Source organism: Mustela erminea, chromosome 13 (assembly GCF_009829155.1).
Source record: "Mustela erminea isolate mMusErm1 chromosome 13, mMusErm1.Pri, whole genome shotgun sequence".
NCBI lineage: Eukaryota > Metazoa > Chordata > Mammalia > Carnivora > Mustelidae > Mustela > Mustela erminea.
This window is the reverse complement of record NC_045626.1, coordinates 81370124-81393201: the sequence shown is the minus strand read 5'-3', so window position 1 is coordinate 81393201 and position 23078 is coordinate 81370124. Positions and strand designations below refer to the sequence as shown.

Genomic DNA, 23078 nt, shown 5'->3' with positions numbered 1-23078 from the left:
TTGTGCCTAGGTGGCAAATCACTGAATTCTACTCCTGAAACCGATGCTGCACTATATGTTAACTAACTTGAACCTGGGCACCTGGGTGGCTCAGTCGGTTGAGCAGCTGCCTTTGGCTCAGGTCAGGATCCCGACCGAAGTCCCGGGATCAAGTCCCACTCCCAGCTCTATGGGGAGTCTGCTTCTCCCTCTGACCTTCTCCCTTCTCATGCTCTCTCTCACTCTCTATCTCAAATAAATAAACAAAATCTTTAAAAAAATAAATAATAATAATAATAATAAATAAATAAATAAAAAGGAAGTTTTAGAAAAGAAGCCCGGGGCCCCTGGGTGGCTCAGTGGGTTAAAGCCTCTACCTTCAGCTCGGGTCATGATCCCAGCGTCCTGGGATCAAGCCCCACATCAATGCTCCCCAACCCCCGCCCCCGCCTGCCTCTCTGTCTATGAATGATCTCTGTCTGTCAAATAATTAAATAAAAATCTTAAAAAAAAAAAAAAAAAGAAAAGAAGCCCTCTTCTTCTCCTCCAGCAAACCTACCGTGTAAGTATTATTTAGACTATGTTACATAAACTATATATAAACTTGCTGGGTTTGTAAGTTAAAAACAGTCAAACATCCAAGTGATGTTGTGAAGCAATAAATATGCATCTGGTTTTCTCCCTGGTTCCTGGCACAGAGTTCCAAAAGCCTCTGCAACGTCCTAGTGAGAAGGAGGAAAGGAGCCTCTTCTGTTATTCAGCCCGAACTGAATTTATGCTCATGAGATGACTGGTGTCTGAAGGCCCCCGATGGCTTCTGGTTGGAGTTTCGTTGCCCCAGGAAGCGTGTGATTAGAGGATTGGACCGCTCAGCCCCACCCCTGACCTCCAGGGACAGGAGAAGGGTTGGGGATCCTGTTCATCACCAGGGGCCATGATTTAACCAATCGTGTCTAAGGCTTCTTCTCCGAGACAACACCAAACGGCCAAGGATGTGGGTACCGTGGGAGGGCCCAGAGGACCCGGGGGCTTCCGTGGGGGTTTTGACTGCGGCATCTGAGGCCACTGCCACCGTCACGGAGCTCACTGACGCAAGGCCGAGGACAAGGAGTGGATCCCCATCACCAAGCCAGGCCACTTGGTCAAGGGCCTGAAGATCAAGTCCCTGGAGGAGATCTACCTCTTCTTCCTGCCCATCAAGGAATCTGCAACCACTGACATCTTCCTGGGGGCATCCCTCAATGAGGGACGAGGTTTGGAAGACCGTGCCTGTGCAAAAAGCAGACCCGTGTGGGCCAGCGGACCAGGTTCAAGGCATTTGTAGCCATCAGAGATTCCAATGGACACATCAAGTGCTCCTAGGAGGTAGCCACTGCTGTCCTGTCTCGCCAAGCTTTCCGGCATCCTCATGCACAAGGCTGCTGGGGCAGCAAGATCGGCAAGCCCCACACTGTCCCATGCAAGGTGACCAGCCACTGCGGCTCTGTGCTGGTGTGTCTCATCCCCACCCCCAGAGGCACCGCTGTTGTCTCAGCCCCCGTGCCCAAGAAGCTACTGATAATGGCTGGTATCAGACTGCTACACCTCAGCCAAAGGCTGCACTGCCATCTGGGGACCTTTGCCAAGGATACTTTTGATGCCATCTCCAGGACCCCTCCAATCTCACCCCTGACCTGTGCAAGCGGACGGTGTTCACCAAGTCTCCCTATCAGGAACTCACTGACCATCTTGTGAAGACCCACACCAGAGTCTCTGTGCAGAGGACCTGGGCTCCAGCTGCGGCCACCATGTAGTTTTATACAAGAAAAATAAAGTGAGCCAAACTTGTTTTTTAAAAAAAATTGTGTCTTGGGGCGCCTGGGTGGCTCAGTGGGTTAAGCCGCTGCCTTCGGCTCAGGTCATGATCTCAGGATCCTGGGATCGAGTCCCGCATCGGGCTCTCTGCTCGGCGGGGAGACTGCTTCCCTCTCTCTCTCTGCCTGCCTCTCCGTCTACTTGTGATCTCTCTCTATCAAATAAATAAATAAATAAATCTAAAAAAAAAATTGTGTCTATGTAATGGAACCTCTATAAAAGCCCTACAGTAGGGTTCAGATAACTTCAGGCAGGTGAATACATCCCAGTGCTGGGAACGTGGTGCATTCCCACTCCATGGGAACAGAAGCTCCTGGGATGGGTTCGTTCTGGACCTCACCCCACATCCTACCTCATCTGGTTGTTTACCTGCATCCGTTCTAATACCCTTTACAATTGAATACCCTTTACAATCAACTGGTGATATTAAGTGGAGTGTTTCCTTGAGTTCTATGAGCTTTTATAGTAAATGCTCCAACCTCAGGAAGGGGGTCTGGGAACCCCCAATTTGCAGCCAAGTCAGACAGAAGTGTGGGTAAACTGGGGACCCCCTACTTGGGGTTGGTGTCTGAAGTAGGGACCAGGCTCGTGGGACCAAGTCCTTACCCTGTGTAGGCCACGCTAACTCCAGGTAGAGCCAGGTAGAATGAAACCACAGGATATCCAGCCGGGGTCCTCAGAGATTCAGAGAATGGCTTGGTGTGGGAAAGCCATGTGTTTCGTGTCGAAAGTGTTGTGAGGGGGAAATCCAGTTTTTCCTGAACTCTGCAATTTCATCCAGTTCAACCTAATCAGATCGTGTAAAAACTGGGAGGAATATGGTAGAAGAGTCAATACACAAAAGGAGAAGGTCTCGAAACCCAGGCAAAACCATAGGTGTCTGGACGCGCCATGATTATTTTGCTAAACGTCCCCCGTGCTAGCCGTTCCCTCCCTCTGAAGCCTCGCTCTCGGCTCCATAAAACGTCAAGAAAAGAAACACCAGTAGTTGTAAGTGTCACAATTCGGTTTTACGTGGCCGTTAACTAACCCCTGGCCGATCGTGGAGTTCGGCTGTCAGTATACTCCACACCTTGTTAAAAAAAAAAAAATCATATAGAAACTTCTGTGTGAATTCATTGTGAGCGCTTGTAACTCCCGAGGGACACTGAGTGGCGGAATGGGTTTCTTAAAATTTCACTAAGGGCCTGGTTTCTAACTGACCAACAGCTATCCCAGCTAAGGACAGGGGATGGCCACTGAGTACGGGGTACCAGCAGTGAAGACCTAGATAGGAGGTAGGACACTCCTCGCCAAAAATATTCAGATCCATAGAGATCGACAGACTCATCCCAGCAGCGAGCCTATGAAGGTATTTTTTTTATTTATTTTTATTTGCTTTTATTTTTGTTTATTTTTATTTATTTTTAAGGTTTTATTCATTTATTTGAAAGAGAGATTCTGTTTGCATGTGGGGACAGGGGCAGAGGGAGAGAATCTTCAAGCAGACTCCCTGCTGAGCACCGAGCCCTATGTGGGGCTCAATCCCATGACCCTGGGATCACGACCTGAGCAGAAACCAAGAGTCAGACATTCAGCCCAATGAGCCACGCAGGCACACTGAAGAAAATATATTTAGATCCATCCTCATGAGGAAACTGCATTCAGAAAGGTTAAGTGACCTGTCCGAAATCACACAGGGGGAAAGAGCCACAGGCACAATCGGAACCGTAAAGGAGGGTTTGGATGATTTGGAGAGAAATTCTCAATTGCTATTCATTTAACTATCACTTTAAATCTCAGCGCCAGTTCAGCAACCCTTGGCAAATATTTCTCATGCCCAAACTCCTTGCCAGATATGAAGCTAGGTGAGTGCAACCATATCTCGTGTCCAGCTGTTAGATTGCTTGATTTGTGACTCACATTTTAAAAGAAGAAAGAGAAAAGCAGAGCAATATCTAAATGAGTAGGAGTAGGAAGGATGCCCCAGTTTATTTCCAGAGACTGAGCTGCATACGAAGCCTTCCAGAATGTTCTGGGAAGGGAGAGTCTGGTGTTTCCTGCCACCCACCTGCTCTCTATGGACAGGCAAGAGCAACTCTCCAGGGTAGTAGCGAGGCTTATAACTCTTGTTAGTGCACTTTTATAGAACGTGTTTCAGAGGAGTTTCTCGACCCAAGTAGGGCTGCTCCCCATGTGGGTGTGCAGACCCAGGCCAGTGGGCTGTCGTTAAGGGAGGCAGCATTGCCCAACTCAGGCGCTAAACCAGGCGGAGACACACAGGCTAATTCTCCTGCCTCTCCCCCAACCCTGACCCCCTTTTCTCACACCTGCAAAATTATGACCCAGGAACAACTAGGTCTTTACTTGGGGGGAACACCCACAGACTGAAACAGCTTCTCACGCCTAGGGCTCAGCAGCCCCCCGTCCCCCACCCTCAGCCTCCATGCAGGGAAACAGACCAGCTGACTCTGAACTTCCTCTTAGCTGTCGGATTCCCCTTGTAGCGTGAGGAAGAAAGACCGTGTCTCTCACCACCCAAAGCTATCAAGCAATGGCATAAGTGCCACTTCCAGTATTTGAGGAGTTATTCAACGCATATTTTTAGAGATTCATGGTTGTTGTTAATTTGTTTTCTTCCCAAGATTGGACACTCTGATTTTTGCAAAGATGACATCTTCATTTCTGATTATTAGAGCTTTGTGTTCATTATACCCACTAATTAGCATAAAATATAAATTGAATGATAAGATACTCTTTGGGGCTCTATGATACTAACAGCAAAGACATTATTTGTATTACAGGGCCAGGCATTATTCTAAGTGCTTGACACCAAGAATTTAAAAAAAAAGAAAAATGACTGACTTTATCTGTACACTCTATGACTCGGGTTCTCTTCTTATCCCAACTTCACTGATGAGAAAACTGAGCCCAAGGTGATACATCTTATAAATGACAGAGCTGGGATTTGAACCTGGGGAATCTGTCTCCAGACAGATTGTGCTCGGTATGCTCCGTGAAATATATCAGATGCGAGACAAGATAGAGGCATGTGATCTCACTTAGATATCACTGAAGCAGAGAGTAGGACAGTGACAGTGACGATAGTTAACAATACTGGAATTGTATACCTTAAATTTGCTAAGAGGGTAGATCTTCATGTAAACGTTCTTATTACATGCACACAATAATAATAATAGTAAAGGGGGTGGGAGGAAACTTCGGGAGGTGATGAAGATGTCTTTGACCTTGCTCATAGTGATGATCTCATGGGTGGATACGTACCCCCAAACTTGCTGAGTCATACACGTTAAATATGTGCAGCTTTTTGCATGTCCATCATATGTCATAAAGTCACTTTAAAAATAAATACATGCATGGTATTCAAAAAGAGGAAAAGAAAGAAAAATATTACCGGTGGAAAGAGACTTAATTGACATGTCAACTACACGCCACATGGGATCATTTCATGCATTCTGGTTCAGATAATGAACTATGAAGAAACTTAGAAAAAAATATTGGAACATGGTTTGGGTATTATCACTGAGAGAAACCTGCAGAGAGTGACCGGAACTCTCAGAAGTACATGGCTGGGGGGAACGCAAAATGGCTCAGCCACTTTGGAGAACAGTTTGGCTGTTTCTTATAAAGTTAAAATACACCCATTGTGGGACACTTGGGTGGCTCAGTGGGTTGAGCCTCTGCCTTTGGCTCAGGTCATGATCCCAGGGTCCTGGGATCAAGCCCTACAACAGGCTCTCTGCTCAGCAGGGAGCCTGCTTCCTCCTCTCTCTCTCTCTCTCTGCCTGCCTCTCTGCCTACTTGTGATTTCTGTCCGTCAAATAAATAAATAAAATCTTTAAAAAAAGATACACCCACCATATAAACCAGCAACTCTCCTCCTTGGCACTTACCCAAGAGAAATGAACACTATCGTCCACTCCAAAACTTGTGCGTGAGTGTTTATAGTGTCTTGATTCATAACTGTTGAAACAGAAACTAACAAGATGTCTCTCGACAGAGAAATGAAGACATGACCCGTCCAGCATTCACGCAATGGAAAAGCACCCAACAATAAAAAGGAAAAAGTTACTGACATACATGACCATAAGGATAAATCGCAAAAGCAGAATGCCAAGCAAAAGGGGACACATTCAAAAGGCTACCTGCTTTATGACTCCAGCTCTGTAAGTCCTAGGAAAGACAGGAAGAGATCACTGGTTCCCAGGACCGGAGGTGAACTGGGGGGGTGCCGACTACAAAAGGTTACGAGGGAACTTTGAGGGATGATGGAAACACACCAGATCTCACTGTCGTGGTGGCCAAATGACCATATGTTTTTGTGCAAACGTGCAGAACTGTACACTGAAAAGAGTGAGTTTTACTGAAGGAAATCGTACTTCATTGGAAAAAAAGGCACTAAGGAAGTATGGTTCATTTTGTTAGGATATGAGTACTTCTGCGGTTAGGGATATATACAGAACTGTTTATGGATGAAATGATACCTGGATTGATCTTCTTTTTTTTAAGATTTTTAAAATTTATTTATTGAATATATATAGAGAGATCACAAGTAGGCAGAGAGGCAGGCAAAGAGAGAGGGGGAAGCAGGCTCCCTGCTGAGTGGAGACTCCGATGTGGGGCTCGATCCTAAGACCCTGAGATCATGACCTGAGCCGAAGGCAGGCTTTACGCTCTGAGCCACCCAGGTGCCCCTACCTGGATTTATCTTTAAAATAATCCAAAGAACAGGGGCACCTGGCTGGCTCAGTTGGTGGAGTGTAGGACTCTTGATCTCAGGGTTGTGAGTTTGAGCCCTGCGTGTGGCATAAAGTTTATTCAACCAAACAATCCAAAAAAAAAAAAAAACCCTCCAAAGAACAAAGAGGGAGAACTAGACTAAATGAGACTGACAATTATAGTGTTTGCGGAAGCTGGGGGTTCCTGATGTTCTTTTTTCCCACTCTTGCATATGCTTAACCATGGTCATAATAAAAAGGGAAAAATACATTTAAAAGAAAGAAAAAGTCACCCTGTCTGGCTTCACCACTTCCCGTTGAACTTGGACACAGAACTCCCCTCAGTTTCAATCTTCTCGAGATGAAGATGGATGCAGTCCTGGTGTGTATCTCACAAGGTTTCACGATGACCAGATGAATTAGCCCTTGTGTTTGGACAATGACAGAGACACAGTAAACTTTCAATAAATGAAAGTAATCATTATTTTTTTAATTTCATTTTAATTTTTAAGATTTTACTTATTTATCTGAGAGAGTGCAAGAGAGACAGAGCATGAGCATGAGCAGGGAATAGGAGCAGAGGGACAGGGAGAAGCAGACTCCCTGCTGAGCAGGGAGCCTGACGAGGGGCTCAATCCCAGGATCCCAAGATAATGACCTGAGCAGAAGGCAGAGGCTTTAACCCGCTGAGCCACCCAGGTGCCCCCATTATTATTATTATTTTTAATTGGGCTCAGGTGTATACAGACATAGCCCATAGACCTGGAGTCAGGGAGGGAAGCAAGAGAATTCCGATTTCCACGGTGCCAGAGAAATTTCTTTGCCGACATAAAGGGGGCTCACACACTCACTGATTTGGCATCCCCCTCCCTCTCAGCCACTGTGTCCCTAGAAGGAGAGAGCAGTGGAAAAAAAATAGAAGAGAGATGTCACTAGTGGCTCAAGTGCCTCTGCTAGGTGGCAAATAATGAAATAATTATGTAACTAGGGTCCATAATTAGCTATCTCTATTGCGGAATGCCGTCTAAGAGAAGACGAGAAAAGGAGTCCATTTCCTCAAGTCTCTACTTGTCAAGACTGCCGGTAATAGGGAAGGGAAGGAAACCCTTGCAAGTGAGCTTGGGCAAATGTGGGACTGAGACCCTTGTGTGGCCAGACCGGTTGAAGCAAGAACTGATTTCCGACCGTGGGTCCAGGGTTTCAGCTGCTAGTATGAGGATCTCTGACCTCTTTCAGTTCGCTTCTCCCCGGGGGGAAGGCTCATCCCCGACTTCTTCAGGTGGCAGCTCCAAATTGTCCACTACAAGGACAACCAGATCAAGGGAAGGCTCCTATCTCCATGTCTGGATAAAATCCGAAGGAATAGCTCTGATTGGCCCTGTTGGGTCACGTGTCCATCCCTTGAGCCAATCACTGCCGTCAGTGAATGGGTTGCTATAATCATAGCTACTCTAAAACATTACCCATGCATCAGTGACAGAGTTTTGAGGGCCAAGTGGCAGGTGTGACATCAGGACAACCATGGGTGCTCACTCCAGCAGTGAGGAGCGCCAGGCGGGTGACAGAGGAGTTCGGGGGATATTGACATAGGGAGGACATCTGTGGACCATTGTTCAGAGGGACTCTGAAAGCAGAATCCAGAACAAAGGGATTGCACAACCCCATGGATCAGTATGATTATTTGCAGGAACATCTCTACCTCTTTGCAGACTTCTAGCATATCCAGAAAGTGGTCCTTAGTGTGTGCCATGGGTGCTGCTGCTGGCCTTCCACACCCCTAGCCACTTGCTGATACTGCTTGGTGCCAACACCCATCACTCTCCATGGGAAAATTCTTTTTAGTATGAATGCTGAAGTCCTCAGCTTTTGCAGAAAGACAGGACAGCCAGTGGACTGGTGCTTCTGGAAGTAGCCCTTAACCAGTGATGGTAGAGAGTTGGGGGTAATGTCCTCACTTCCTCTGTCCTCACTTGGGGTAACTCAGTGTTCCCTGCTGTCTCCCCAGAGCCCACAGTGGGATGGAGCCCCAGTCACCCCCAGGGTAACTGACATGATTGTGCCTCATCTAATGACTTCCTTCCCTGTCTGACTTGCATCCCACACCCCCTTCCCACGAGCGTTTCCTAGGGTCCCCTCCCACATAAACTTTGACAAGTGAGTCCTTGTGTCCCAGTCTGCTTCTGACGGAGTCCAAACGGGGAGGGTTCCCAAACCCGCGGGGCTGAGAGAGATTTGGAAAACATATCTGAGCAGTCTTCAGAGAGGTTTTGAGAGTCAAGCAGATTGGGTTAAGAATCCCAGGAGCATGAAGGAAAGGAGGGAAGAAGGAAAAATAAGACCAGATAAATAAATAATGAGCCTATCGCCTGGAAATAAAGATCACCGTTTATGTATATTGAATAAGTGAATGAATTAACAACTAAATGAATGAAAAAGTGAAGATCTCCTCCATTTTAGCTTGGGGAGGGATAAAACCTCTTCTTCTCTGAACATTTCATTTACTTGTTTGTTTACTTAGTTATTTATAAAGATTTTATTTCTTTATTTGAGAGAGCAAGAGACAGAGAGAGGGGGAACACAAGCAAGGGGAGTGATAGAGGGAAAAGCAGGCTTCCCATTGAGCAGGGACCCCCCAATGCAGGGCTCGATCCCAGGACCCTGGGATCATGACCTGAGCTGAAGGCAGATGCTTAAGGGCTGAACCATCCAGGAGCCCCTTTCCAAACACTTTAATACCAACACACAGTTCGCAAGAGGAACTAAACAACGTGATGCTAATTTCTTAACATAAAAACACTTCTTGGGGACACCTGAGTGGCTCAGTTGGTTAAGCCGCTGCCTTCCGCTCGGACCAGGGTCCCGGGATCGAGTCCCAAGTTGGGCTTCTTGCTTGGTGGGGAGCCTGCTTCTCTCTCTGCCTCTGCCTCTGCCTGCTTGTGCTCTCTCTCTCCCTGATAAATAAATAAAATCTTTGGGGGGGGGGAAAAAAAACACCTCTTGGAATTCCATTTTTCTCCTCTGTGAAATGGTGGCCAGTAACAAGGAGAATGGCCGCCACCTTCCTCGAAGGCACATAGAAGGATAACATGCAATGAAATATTGTGTAAGATAAAGAACTCTCTGGATAGGAATTTTTGTTGGTGATGTATCTTAGGACAGAGCCATGATGACTCCAACAATGTCGGAGCAACTTTCTAACTGAGTGGTAACAATGAAACTGTGCCCACCCAGCGCCTGCCACATAGTAACGGCTGACTTCACAACAGACCAAGCAATGAATGCCATCCGCACCGCAGGTGGTTCTTACCGCATTCATATTCTTAATTGTCCATTACTCTTACCTCCTCCACTCAAGGGATCACCAGACTCCCTGTCCTATTAAAGGTGTTGATACGCACCCAACTTCCTCTTGATTTTCTCCTGTCAAGTTGGAAATGTGGCTCCGTTTTAGGATTCATGAAGACAGCCCCCTGCTTTTGCACAAGTCTATTATTATGTATTTCGTGTGCATACATTTTGTTTTCCTTTGGTGGCTAATTGGGGCATGAGATTGAAGACTGGTGGGTGCTGAGGGTCACAGAGGAAAATATAAGGTTGCAGGCTTTGGATGGAAGCTTTTGGGCATAATAATGGGCGAGCTTCATTCCCAGGCAGTGAATGCAGGCAAGTGGTTGGCGTAAATGTTTATTTTAAGGGGGGAGTCATTTATTTTTCAGGCAGAAAGTTTACACAGCTTGAGAGAATTATTTGGGAGGAAATGAAGCCCATGGCATATGATGCCACAGGGCCTCACCTGCCTCCCCTCTCTCTTTCCCCAGCTCTGAAAGTGAGAAGGCTGACCCTCCTCTCCTGGTCCCACTATACACCCGCGCGCCCAGGTCTCACCACCGTGGGCTTGGACAACAGACATTTGCACAAATGAAGTTGTTATTGGAAAGGCCTTTGTAGCCTCCGTGGTCCCCACTGAAGAATAATCAAGTTTGGAGGCTATCATGAAGCCGGTCCCCAAAGGACAGAATCAGGAGATGGACCTGAGAACACAAGCATCAGGCTTCAGAGACAAACACTAGCCTGCACTGTGCCACTCATCTGTGATAGGACCCTGAGCCTCAGTTTCTCCACTTATAAAGTAGCTGGGGGTCTAGACGCTGTCAAGATTCTTCTTAGCTCTGATACGACATTTTAGGCAATGTCATACTGCCTGTGTTTACTCGCGGCCCTGCCTAGCTCAAGTCTGTCCCTGTGACTTGTACTCTTCCCTCTGTCCCCTTTCCCTTCTAGTAGTTCCTTTTCCCACCCATCATCTCTTTATCCTTTCATTCCAAAGATCCCCACTGATGCACGCACATGGGCCAGGAGTCTGAAATGAAGTCAGCTCGGATCACTATTTGTGCTAATCTAGAGGCACAGAGGCACAGTGGTGCTGGGATAAACTGGGAATTTGGGCAAGTGATGGAAATGTTCTGTGCCTCAGTTTTCTCATCTGTAAGATGGGGCTGATCGCAGTATCTGGCTCATGGCACTGTTGAGACAATGAAATAAATTGGCCTAGAAAACTCTTGGAGCAGAGCCTTTAAAAACCTTAGCTGTTTTAGGTATCACCATCATCATTGTTATGGATTTGCCCCCAGTTTTCTCAATTCTCTGTTTTCTCTCTTGAATTTTCCTCGGCCTTTGGAGTCAAGCAGGTCCAGGTTCAAATTCCATCACTTCCGAGTTGTATGATCTTAAATAAGTCATTTCATTTCCCTGACTCTTAGTTCCCTTATTTAGACAAAAGAGATGACCATGATAATTATCCTAATGATAATTCCTTCCTCTGCAAAAGGATATTGTAAAGATTAAATAATAACATGTAGAAAGTTCTGGCACATAGTAGGTCCCAATAAACATGTGTTTTTGTTCTCTTTCTCACATACTTCTGCTCATAAAGTTTCTTTTAATTTTGATGATTCCAATTAAAAAAATTTTTTTAAGTAACAGTTATGCTCGATGTGGGGCTAGAACTCACGACCTCAGGATGATGAGTCCTACCCAACCAGAGGCTCCCTGCATTTAAAAAAAATTTTTTTGAGGGATGCCTGGGGGCTCAGTGGGTTAAGCATCTGCTTTTGGCTCAGGTCATGATCCCAGGGTCCTGGAATGGAGCCCCACATCGGGCTCCCTGCTCAGCGGGGAGCCTGCTTCTCCCTCTGCCTCTCCCTCTGCTTGTGTTCCTGCTCTCGCTGTCTCTCTCTCTCAAATAAATACATAAAATCTTTAAAAATAAATAAATTAAATAAACAAATAAACAATTGTGATGGTATTTTGTCATGTCACTGATCCCCCGCCGTGTGTTTTATGTGCTGACAAATATTATTCTGAAGTAGAATCCAGGCTTCCTTAGACTGCCAAAGAGACTGGAAATGTCTCAGGTTTGGCCAGTCCAGAACTTTCTGGAGACAGCTTATTGCTTGTTACACCTGCTTAAAATTTCTCCAGCCTTCAAAGTCCTTCATTGAAAAAAAGAAAATCCTTCATTCAAATCGGTGAGAAAGATGTCTCCTTTTTTTTTTTTTTTTAAGATCTTAGTTACTCATTTGGCAGAGAGAGAAGTAATGAGAGAGGGAACACAAGCAGGGCAGAGGCAGAGAGAGAAGGAGAAGCGTCTCTCTATATATCTACAGGGTTCTTCTGTGGTTTCCAGGTATCCGCTGGGAGTAAGGGAGACCACTGTACATACAATCTTCTATAATAATATTAAATTTACCAGCTCTTCACCAACTTCAACATTTAAAATCTCACAGCTGTCTTCCCAGGCCTGTAACACAGGTCTACAACATTATTTGTAGTGCAACTATAATCTCCCTATAAATACTTCAATTCATCCCCTCCTGCTGGATATTTAGGGTTTTGGTCTTTTTTTTTTTTTTTTTTTTTCCATCCTGCACATGTTAAGTGAATGGAACCAATCCTTTACTCCATGTTTGTGTCTTCTTGCTGTTTCCCAGGGATTCCAGAAGGTCAGGCGGAGCTGCAGGGACCCTGTAGGGATTCAAAGGTCGAATGAATTAAGACTCGGCATGGTGGTCCCCTGTGGGGCTCCCCGCCACGGGTTCAGAAAGGTCTCTCTCACTTTCTGGACTCATGGCCACCGTGGAAACTGGAAGTCATAAGGAGGTCAAGAGAAGGCATAAGATGATAAGACCGGCTGGGACCTGTTGACTTCCAGAGACTAGAGAAGGGATCATTATTTACTGATAACCTACCATTTCATGGCAGTCAGCAGCGTGCCGTGGGACAGCTCCGGGTCAGTGCCCCCTGATATTAAGTATAATGAAGAGTCTCGCGGCCCCCTGAGGTTGCGTCACACAGGAAGAACAAACATGCACAAACAGGCAGATTTTCTCTTTCTCCCTGAATCACTCTGCCATGCTCCTCTTGCTGTCCGCTACTCACCCCTTCCCACCCCACCAGAAAATTTCCCACCTCCCCAGCTGGCCAATAATCTTTATAAAGAAAACCCACTATTAAAAAAAAAATACTAAGAGGAAAGTCTTGCTATTCCCTTAGGAACAACTGAGGCTCAGAGAGCTCCCTTAGTCCCCAGCTAATTGATGTGTCCGTCAAATCCTAGGGCTCCCACCTATGATAGGACTCTGCCCCCTTTGAACTCTGACTTTGACAATGAAGGAGAAAACACTGCCTCATCACGCTTCTTTGAAAGGTCAAAGGAACATCTTCTAGACTATTTTTTTTTCTTAAAGATTTTATTTATTTATTTGACAGAGAGAGAGAGCACGGGCAAGCAGGGGGAGAGGGAGAAGCAGACTTCCGGCTGAGCAGGGAGCCCCATGCGGGGTTCGACCCCAGGATGCTGGGATCAGGGCCCGAGCCAAAAGCAGATGCTTAACTGAGCCACCCAGGCACTCTTCTTCTAGACTTTCTTCTTCTTCTTCTTCTTCTTCTTTTTTAAAGATTTGTTTATTTATTTGACAGAGAGAGAGATCACAAGTAGGCAGAGAGGCAGGCAGAGAGAGAGGGGGAAGCAGGCTCCCTGCCGAACACAGAGCCCGATGTGGGGCTCGATCCCAGGACCTCGGGATCATGACCTGAGCCAAAAGCAGAGGCTTAGCCCACTGAGCCACCCAGGCACCCCTCTTCTAGACTTTCTAAAGAGACTGTTAGCCAGTCCCAGCAAGCCACACATGTCTACCATGTGTCATGTTAAAAAAGGCCAACAACCGGGCGCCTGGGTGGCTCAGTCTGCTAAGCATCCCACTCCTGCCTTCAGATCAGGTCATGATCTCAGGGTCATGGGATCGAGCCCCACATCGGACTGCATGTGGAATCTCTGATATTCTCTCTCGCCCTCTCCCTCTGCCCCTCCCCTGCTCATGCTCAAATAAATAAATAAATAAAAGCTTTTTAAAAAAAGGCCAATTACATTATCACAGATAACATAAATAATATATATACACATACATTATACGTATATGTAAACTGTACTTAGTTCTTCCCCAATTCTTCATATATATATATGTGAACATGCATTTGTGTATTCTTTTCATATATATACATATATGTTCATATATATATTCTTAATCTATACCTATACAAACACACATATATGTACGTATATATGTACATGAAGAACATACATGTGTGTAGTTTGTGTCCACATAGATGTATGCATGAAGAATCAGATAAAAAACTAAATATGTCATATTCATATATTTACGAAATCAGGTCAGAAACCAAACACAGTTCGTATCCTCTCTCTGAAGGAGCTCAGGAACATATCCCTAACACTCCCATGAGAACTGTTGGAAATTCCAACCATTCCGTATCTCAAATTCTCCAGTTGGTTGTGATTTTTTTTCTCAAAATAATACCGCTCTCATCAAAACAACCACAGCAACATACGCGTAAAAAGAATGCAATGTGCCTGATGGAGTTCAATGGTCGTGGTCGCTGTCCAGCGGGATGGGAAGGAGCCAGAGGTTAGAGCCATGGAAGGACAGATTGCCCTGAAATGTTTCCAGAATGTCTACCACTGAAAACAGAATTACAGGATACTGGGAGATGTTCCTTGTTTGTGGAAATGCATGTCGACTAGTGTTCAGGTGACGTTGGCTAGATCAAGACCGCGGGCAGAGGTCACTCTTGTCTAGGACACGTGCAGACATACTGCTTGTCACCCTAGGCACTTTGGTTCAGAGTGTCCGTCGGACCTTGACATTCCTGCCAGATCACTGGTGCTTTGCAGGCAGCCCAGTGCCGTACTGGACCACAAGGCAACCGGACTTTCCAGAGAAATACAGGAATTTCAGGCTACCATGGAGATTTCTGTGTGTGGGGAGAAGTTTGGGCTTTGTTCTATGTGGCCTCCGAAGCCAGGACTAACGCCGAGTGATGGGAGCCACGGGGAGGCGGTTGGCAAGTGGGATGCCCCTTTTCTCTTCTGCAGCCTTGGCAGCGACGTAAATCTCTCTACTCCCTCCTCACCTCCTTTCGACTCCCTGCTCACGGTTGTCAAAACCTAGAGCCCAGCAGTGGGGAGAAGGAGAAAGCCTGAACCAAAAACCTCCTTGGAGGTGGGAAGGCGACGTGTTTGTCATTTTCCTCGATCGTACCTAGTGCCTGTTGGTTTTAATTTTCATGCCATGGGCCTCCCCCTACCCCAGACCCCTGCTAGAATAGGTAAGATTTAAAAGATGGGTGGGGAACGCCTGGTTGGTTCCGTGGGTTTAGGGTCTGACTTTGGCTCTGGGTGTGATCTTGGGGTCCTGGGACCGAGCCCCACACCGTGTGCTGCGTGTAGTCTGTTTCTCCCCCTCTCTCTGCTGCTTCCTACTGCTCTCATGCACTCTCTCCCTCTCTAATAAATAAATAAAAACTTTTTAAAAAGCAGTAGGCAGGGGTGCCTTGGTGGCTCAGTGGGTTAAAGCCTCTGCCTTCGGCTCGGGTCATGATCCCAGGCTCCTGGGATTGAGCCCCGCATTGGGCTCTCTGCTCGGCAGGGAGCCTGCTTCCTCCTCTCTCTCTGCCTACTTGTGATCTCTGTCTGTCAAATAAATAAATAAAATCTTTTAAAAAAAATAGTATGCACTACAAACTGGTAAGGTTGTTAAAAAAAAATTAAGACTCTCCCCCATTGCTTTGGGAATGTAAATGGATGCTATCACTTTGTAAAACTGCTTGGAAGTGTCTAATAAAGTTGTATCTATGCATGCACCACCCACCCCCAAACTTCCACCCTCAAAGCAGGCTTTCCCCGCCAAATCACTGCTTCTGTACAACAAAAGACATGCATGAGAATATTTACAGATGTATTTGCCATAAGCCCAAAAGGTAAATACATCAAAAGTCCAGGAGGAACAGAATGGATAAACAGAATATGGTACACTCATCTGGTGGAATACTATACAGTCATGAAAAAGAAGCTATGCTCTCTAACTGCAACCATAGGGCTGAATTCATGAATGTTTTAGGACTGAACGAAAGCAGACACAAGAGAGAACGTATCCTATGGTTCTACTTATACAAATTCAAAAATAGGCAACAGCATTGATGGTGATGGCAGAATAGGGGTTGCCTTTATGGGGAGAGAAGCGACTGGGAGGGCGTTTATGGGAGCCAGCAATGGTGCAGGAGCTGAATCCAGTCGCGCTTACACAGGCATCTACTTGCAGGAAGTCCCCAGGCTACACATGTAATATTTGAGCCCTTTATTGTATATAAGTTCGGCTTCAAAACAAAGAAAAAGAAAATGACAAATGCATGTTTCTTATGTGATGGAGACATGTGTGTTAATGGGTAAAGCACTTACCAAGAGACAATTAAGAAAAGAACGTTTTCCAGCTGGACCCAGCATCCCGACTACTGCTGGAGCTCTCACTCCCTCATTAAGGTCAGTGATGCCCTCCATGTTCCGGTTCTGATGAGGCCAGTGCGGAAATAATGACCCCTCCATGGCCCCAGTGGCCCTTGCCTGCCACCACCCGCCCCCTTGTCTCAGAGCAGACATTCCAGGCAGTTCCGCTGGAACTCGATGAGTGTCCCCTCCTGGCAAGGGACACTTGGCCAGAGAGCCCTTCCTGGTTACTCTGGGCAAGGTTAATTGCTGGTCCCCCTGGCAATAATTACACCCACGGTCGGAACCTGATGCAAAGCAACACATTTCAACATCATGGGCCGGGAGAGGGCAGGGGAGTCACAGAATCTTTCCAACGGAAGCTCCCGGTCCTCGTAGCTGAGGCCAAGCCTCTGCGCCAGTCCGCAGGAAGCACTGAGTCCTCGGGTGAGAGAAGAGGTGTCAGACAGCAAAGACCAGAAGGCCGGGCGCTTCTGCTCAGTTGCCACGAGATCTGTCTACCGGATGGAAACTTCTCAGCTCTGGCATGCCTTGCCCATCGCTGGTCATTTCAGGGCTGGTGGGCTGAGAGGAGCTCTAGCTCCTCCCCTTCTCCACCAGCTGCTGGGCGGGGGGCAGGGGGGGACATGTCCACGATTATTGGTAGCTGTAGCAGTAGTTAGCATCTGCTCAGATTTGCTTCCGAATCTTCTGGATAGGCTTCCTTTTGGTGAATGGGCCAGGAACGGATCACGGACGCCGCGTGGGAATGCGGAGGCTCAGGAAGGCCCTTCTCTCTGCTTCTTTGTTGGAAATGTTCCGTATTCACAAGGTTTTAAAAACCCTATCGGTCCCCTAGACGGCCAACATGTAATAAAGAACTTACTGAGCTGGAGGAATAAAAAGCAAAAGCACAAATTAAAGGAAGGTATTTAAAAGGCATTTCAAGCATCAGGGGGAGCAGAGGAAAATAACAAATTCATAAAGGCCAAAACACAAGCTTGCCTTGGGAAAGCTTTCTTTTCCTTTTCCTTTTTTCTTTTTTTTTTTAAGATTTTATTCCTTTATTTTTTTTACAAGAGAGGGCACGAGCAGGGTGGGGGGGCTGGCAGGCAAAGGGAGAAGCAGGTTCCCTGATGAGCAGAGAGCCTGACACGGGATTCAATCCCAGGACCCTGGGATCATGACCTGAGCCAAAGGCAGACGCTTAACTGACTGAGCCACCCAGGCGCCCTCGGGAAAGCTTTCTAAGTGTTGGTGGGCAGGAGTGGGCCCCGGCAGGAGCAAGCAAGTGTGTGCTCCCTGCTTCACCCTCCCTGGGGCAGAGAGATGGGGGAGACACTAATGCACGTTCTGACCGGCCAGGAGCCACGGTCTGGAGACTGCCCTGATCAGGCTCCTTGCCTGTGGGTACAGGGCCCCACCAGAGGTATGGGGTCTCTCGACCTGCAGTGAGAAATGCCCTCATCACTTTCACCGTCATGGAAGACTGCCAAGGGGTTTAGAATCAGACCCACTCGGCTTCCCATCCCTACTCTGCCCTTAGGTGCTGTGTGACCTTGGGCTCTCTGTGAGGCTCTCTGAGTCTGTTTCCTCATCTGTCAAAGGAATGTAAGGACAGACAGACTTGAACCCAGAGGATTGCTGTGAGGGTTGAGTAAGTTTTTTTCACCGTGTCTCGTGTCACATTCCATTTCTACAGTACTTCCAACACACACAGTTTTGGGGGTACCTGATGAGCCCCACATTGTTTATAAGCCTGTTGGAACCAGAGATAAAACTGTATCAGTGTGAGAAAGGGGAGAGGGAGAAAAGTGTCTTTAGGGAGAAGGTCCCTAAATTCTCAAGGTGTCGATGACCCTTGAAAGGTCAAAAATCACGGCTCTCTATCAGTGCTGTGCACTGTCAAACCTCCCACCAGGATGGAAATGTTCTAGAGCTGAGATGCCCCCTACTCTAGCCACTGGCCACATATGTCTACTGAGACTGGGGGGAACTGAATTTTTCATTATACTTAATGTCAAATATATTTGATTCAATATATTTAATGTCAAATAAAACGATCTTATTTTCACTCCCTACAGCCCTCTGCGAGAGGGTACGAAAACTGAGGCTCAGAGGAAATGAGCAAATGCTCCCAGATCAGTCAGCTGATGGGAAAGGAGCAAGAATCGGAGTCCAGAACTGCAGACATACTCCTACATCCTCTTTGCTACGTACTCTATTTTTTAAACATTCAAAAAAAATTTTTAAGTAGGGTCCTCGACCAAAATGGGGCTCGAACTCACGACTGTGAGATTGAGTCTGGTGCTCGGACACAGCCAGTCAGGCAGCTCCCTCTGCTACCTTCTAGAGGCTGCGACACCCACCGTTGTGGACAAGCCGCCGATGTCAGCATCTGCACTTTGGCACTGGAGAGGAGTCAGGATGAAGCAGCGGGACGCAGGGCAGGACACGCATCCTTCTCCCCTGTGCGCTGGCTGGGGGAGGAGGGTTAACTACCCAGGAAGAGCTTTGTCGTGGGTTGGGCTTTCCCAGAAGCAGGCTGTGAAGGCAAGTGGTTTATTCGGGAAGTGATCCCAAGAAGCATCTGTAGGGAATAGGGAGGTCAAGGAGGCAAGAGAAGGAACCCAGAAGAAGGTGTGTTAAGGAGCAGGTGTTTCCTTTGGGTGTTGGAGGCTGAATCCTGGCGGGACCATAAGAGATGGGGTAGAGGACACATCAGAGTTGGCTACCTGCTGGGGGAGGAAGCTGGGGTATTGATGCTCCGACTCTTGTCTGCCGTGGACTGGGGCTGCTCTCCAAGAAGTCCATGTCCCCAGCACTTAAGAAGCATGGGCTGAGCACATCAGAGGAAGCTATCAGATGGAAAGTCCTTACAGGGGGACGTTCCCAGCAAGCACAGATCAGGGAGTGCCAAGATGATGTGATGAGACACCAGGAACTTTTGCTACTCCCAGCAGAATCCAAGTGCAATTAATGGGAGACTCCAGATGCCCCAATAAGGCCAAGAACTTATAGAGAAAGGATCGGTTATCTGTGACAACACTGACTTATTGGAAATCACAATCTGAGTTATTCCAAATAATCTATCCTTCGGATATACTTGCACAGGCATGCAATGGTGTAGGGAGAGGCACTGTCTCTGACCAATGAGAGATGGAAGCCACCTCAATGCCCACCAACAGGGGGTTTCTAAAATAAAACTGTGGCACAGCCACATTAGGAGACGTTCAACAGGTGTGTCGGCTGCAATAGAAAGGTTTCTGGATGCCCTGTTCAATGAAGAAAACACAAGTTGCAAGAAAATAAGGTTAGTCTTATCTAATTTCTATTTTTTAAAGATTCTATTTATTTATTTGACAAACAGAGATCACAAGTAGGCAGAGAGGCAGGCAGAGAGAGAGAGAGGGGAAGCAGCAGAAAGCCTGCTGCGGGGCTCAATCCCGGGACCCTGGGATCATGACCTGGGCCGAAGGCAGATGCTTTAACCCATTGAGCCACCCAGGTGCCCCTGTTTTCTGTTTAAAAAAAAAAAATACTTGGGATGTCTGGGTGGCTCAGTGGATTAAGCCACTGCCTTCGGCTTGGGTCATGGTCTTGGAGTACTGGGATCGAGCCCCACATCTGCCTCAGCATCCCTGCTGAGCGGGGAGCCTGCTTCCCCCTCTCTCTCTGCCTGACTCTCTGCCTACTTGTGATCTCTCTCTCTGATGAATAAATAAATAAAGTCTTTTAAAAAAAATACTTAAGGGATGCCTGGGTGGCTCAGTTGGTTAAGCCGCTGCCTTCGGCTCAGGTCATGATCCCAGGGTCCTGGGATCGAGTCCCACAACGGGCTCCTTGCTCGGCAGGGAGCCTGCTTCTCCCTCTGCCTCTGCCTGCCTCTCTGTCCGCCTGTGCTTGCTCGCTCTCTCTCCCTCTGTCTCTGACAAATAAATAAATAAAATCTTTAAAAAAAATACTTAAAAGAAGCAGGATGCTGAGAGCATCAGGCAGGGTTTAGAGACTATGTCTTCCACATATGCCTTTTTGCCTCTGCACTTTTACTATAAGCCCGTATTACTCTATGTAATAAAACCAAGACAAAATTATATATGTAATAAAAGCTCAACTTCTTGGCAGGACAAGGTGATAGCTGCAGGGATCCAAGGAGGGGTTGGCTTCAAGGCCTAGTAGGGTTTGTCCAAGAAGTAACAGGGGCTTCCTGGTGTCTATCCTCACTGCCAATGGCAAGGAGCCACAGGACATCCCGCTAAATGTGGGGTGACTTCTGCCCCCAAGCAGGTGGGACAAATTCTTGTATTGCCAGGCCACTGAAGCTTGAAAGCTCCCAGCAGTGACCAGCTGCTTGCTTGTCCCTGATCTTCAGCTGTCTCTGTCTTTTCTCTTTATTTGGCAAGTTTTTCCCAAGCCTCTGCTATACACCAGACGCTGATTTAGAAGCTATGGTTTTCGAGGGGAACGAGGCAAGCGTGCCTGCCCTCGGGGAGCTTCCTCCCAAGCCAAGAAGAGGACGCCAAGGGCATATTTGCACAAATATTTATCTCACTGATGTACTCTGTGCTATGAGGAAGTGCAGGGGAGGCATCCATGGTAAGGCCTCCTATTCTGTGAAACCTGGAGAAAAGAAACCCTCGCCACAGGAGTTTCTTAGTTGTTCTTTTGAGGACAGAGTGAACTTTGTAAACATAATAAGCTGTAGGGGCACCTGGGTGGCTTAGTGGGTTAAGCCTCTGCCTTCGGCTCAGGTCATGATCTCAGAGTCCTGGGATCGAACCCCGCAACCGGCTCTCTGCTCAGCAGGGAGCCTGCTTCCTCCTCTTTCTCTCTCTCTCCCTCTGCCTGCCTCTCCCCCTACTTGAGATCTCTGTCTGTCAAAGAAATAAATAAAATCTTTTTAAAAAATAAGAAGCTGCAGAGGTCTACAGGAAATAAATGTCAGTGAGCTCCCCTGGGCTGGGAGACCTGTGCCAGCATGCTATCCAAAGTAGGAGAACCCCGGCTCTGTTTCCAACCTTCTTCACCATGGGTCAGCCAGAATATCCTGGACCAGACAGGTGGGCTGCTTCCTCTCCTCCGGGATTTTCAACTAAATCTACTAAGCATTTGGAGTTTTTCTTCTTCGGGAGAAAAAAACCCAAACAAACTTAGAAGACCAGCCTTAAAAGGCGCCTGTCTTCCAATGAAGGCTTCACCTCAACCAAATAATGTAATAATGCTACATTATTCACAATAAGTACTTGGATGCCTCCAGCGACAGGGAGCTCATTATCTACCCCAGAAGTCCGTTTTCAGTTCTCGAGCAGCTACTCGTTTGAAAGCTCTTTCTTCTTCTGTTTGCTTATTTCCACCTGGTGCTACCCTTTGCAGACCCATGGGAAAGCCTCCACTGCTTTGAAGCTAGTTATTGTTTCTCAGCAGCTCTCCATTTTTAGGGCTTTATGGTGTATGAATCGGCAGGGGGTGTAGGCGATAGGTCAGGGTGTGACCTGTGGGCTCTACCAATCATACCTTGGGGAAGCACAAACCATTAAAGCTCCGTCTTCACCTCCCTGGCACCAGGTGACCATCACATCTTGCCCTTTTCTCACCTTGTCGACATTCTGTCCCCCACCTCTGCGGAATTCGTGTTTAACAGCGGATGACACTGTACCCTTGGTGCAGAGAGGATCACGACTGTCACCAAGACATGCTGTGGGATAATGTTTAAAAGCATTCATGCTTGAGCCCCTCTGCCTGGGTGTGAATCCTGGAAGCCCCACTAACGAGCTCTGTGGTCCTTAGGCCAGGCACTTATCCTCTCTGAGCATGGTTGCTTCATCTTCAAAATAGACACAAGAACACAACCTGCATTACAGGGCTGTCACGAGGATGAAATGGAACAAAGCACAAGGAAGTGCTCGGGAGGCCATGCCTGTTACTTGGCAATGGCTCGAGAAATAAGAGTTGCGGTCACCTGGGTGGCTCAGCTGGTGAAGCGTCTGCCTTTGGCTCAGGTCATGATCTCAGGGTCCTGGGATCGAGCCCCACGTCGGGCTCCTTGCTCAGTGGAGAGCCTGCTTCTCTCTCTTCCTCTGCTGCTCCCCATGCTTGTTCTCTTTCTCTCAAATAAATAAATAAATGAAATATTTTTTTTAATTTTTTTTATTTATTTTATTTTTTTTAAAGATTTTTTTTTATTTATTTATTTGACAGAGAGAGATTACAAGTAGGCAGAGAGGCAGGCAGAGAGAGAGAGAGAGAGAGAAGCAGGCTGCCTGCTGAGCAGGAGCCCGATGCGGGACTCGATCCCAGGACCCTGAGATCATGACCTGAGCTGAAGGCAGCGGCTTAACCCACTGAGCCACCCAGGTGCCCCGAAATATTTTTTTTTAAATATGAGTTGTAATTATAATGAACTATCTATTAAGCACATAACACATACCAGGAACTTCTTTATATGCTTTGTAACTTTTTCAACTTCTCTACAAAATAACTATTAGTCTTTCCTGTCTCTGATTTGAAAACTAGAAATTAATTTCCTGTCTCCAATTAGAAATGTAAGGCAGAGAGAGAGAGTGAGAAAGAGATCTTAGGATTTGCTGTTTCTTTAGCCCTCACTAGGTGAGGCAATGTATTTCCCCCCAAAGGCCAGGCTGATATTTCTTGTCCCACACCCGTTTCCAGAGCCTGGGAACTCCCCCAACAAA

The 23078-nt window shown here is 47.0% G+C and overlaps 1 pseudogene; it reads left to right on the top strand.

The window, feature by feature from the left end:
- The first annotated feature begins 971 nt into the window (after nt 1-971).
- Nucleotides 972-1772, top strand: LOC116571523 (annotated as a pseudogene).
- Nucleotides 1773-23078: the final 21306 nt, after the last annotated feature.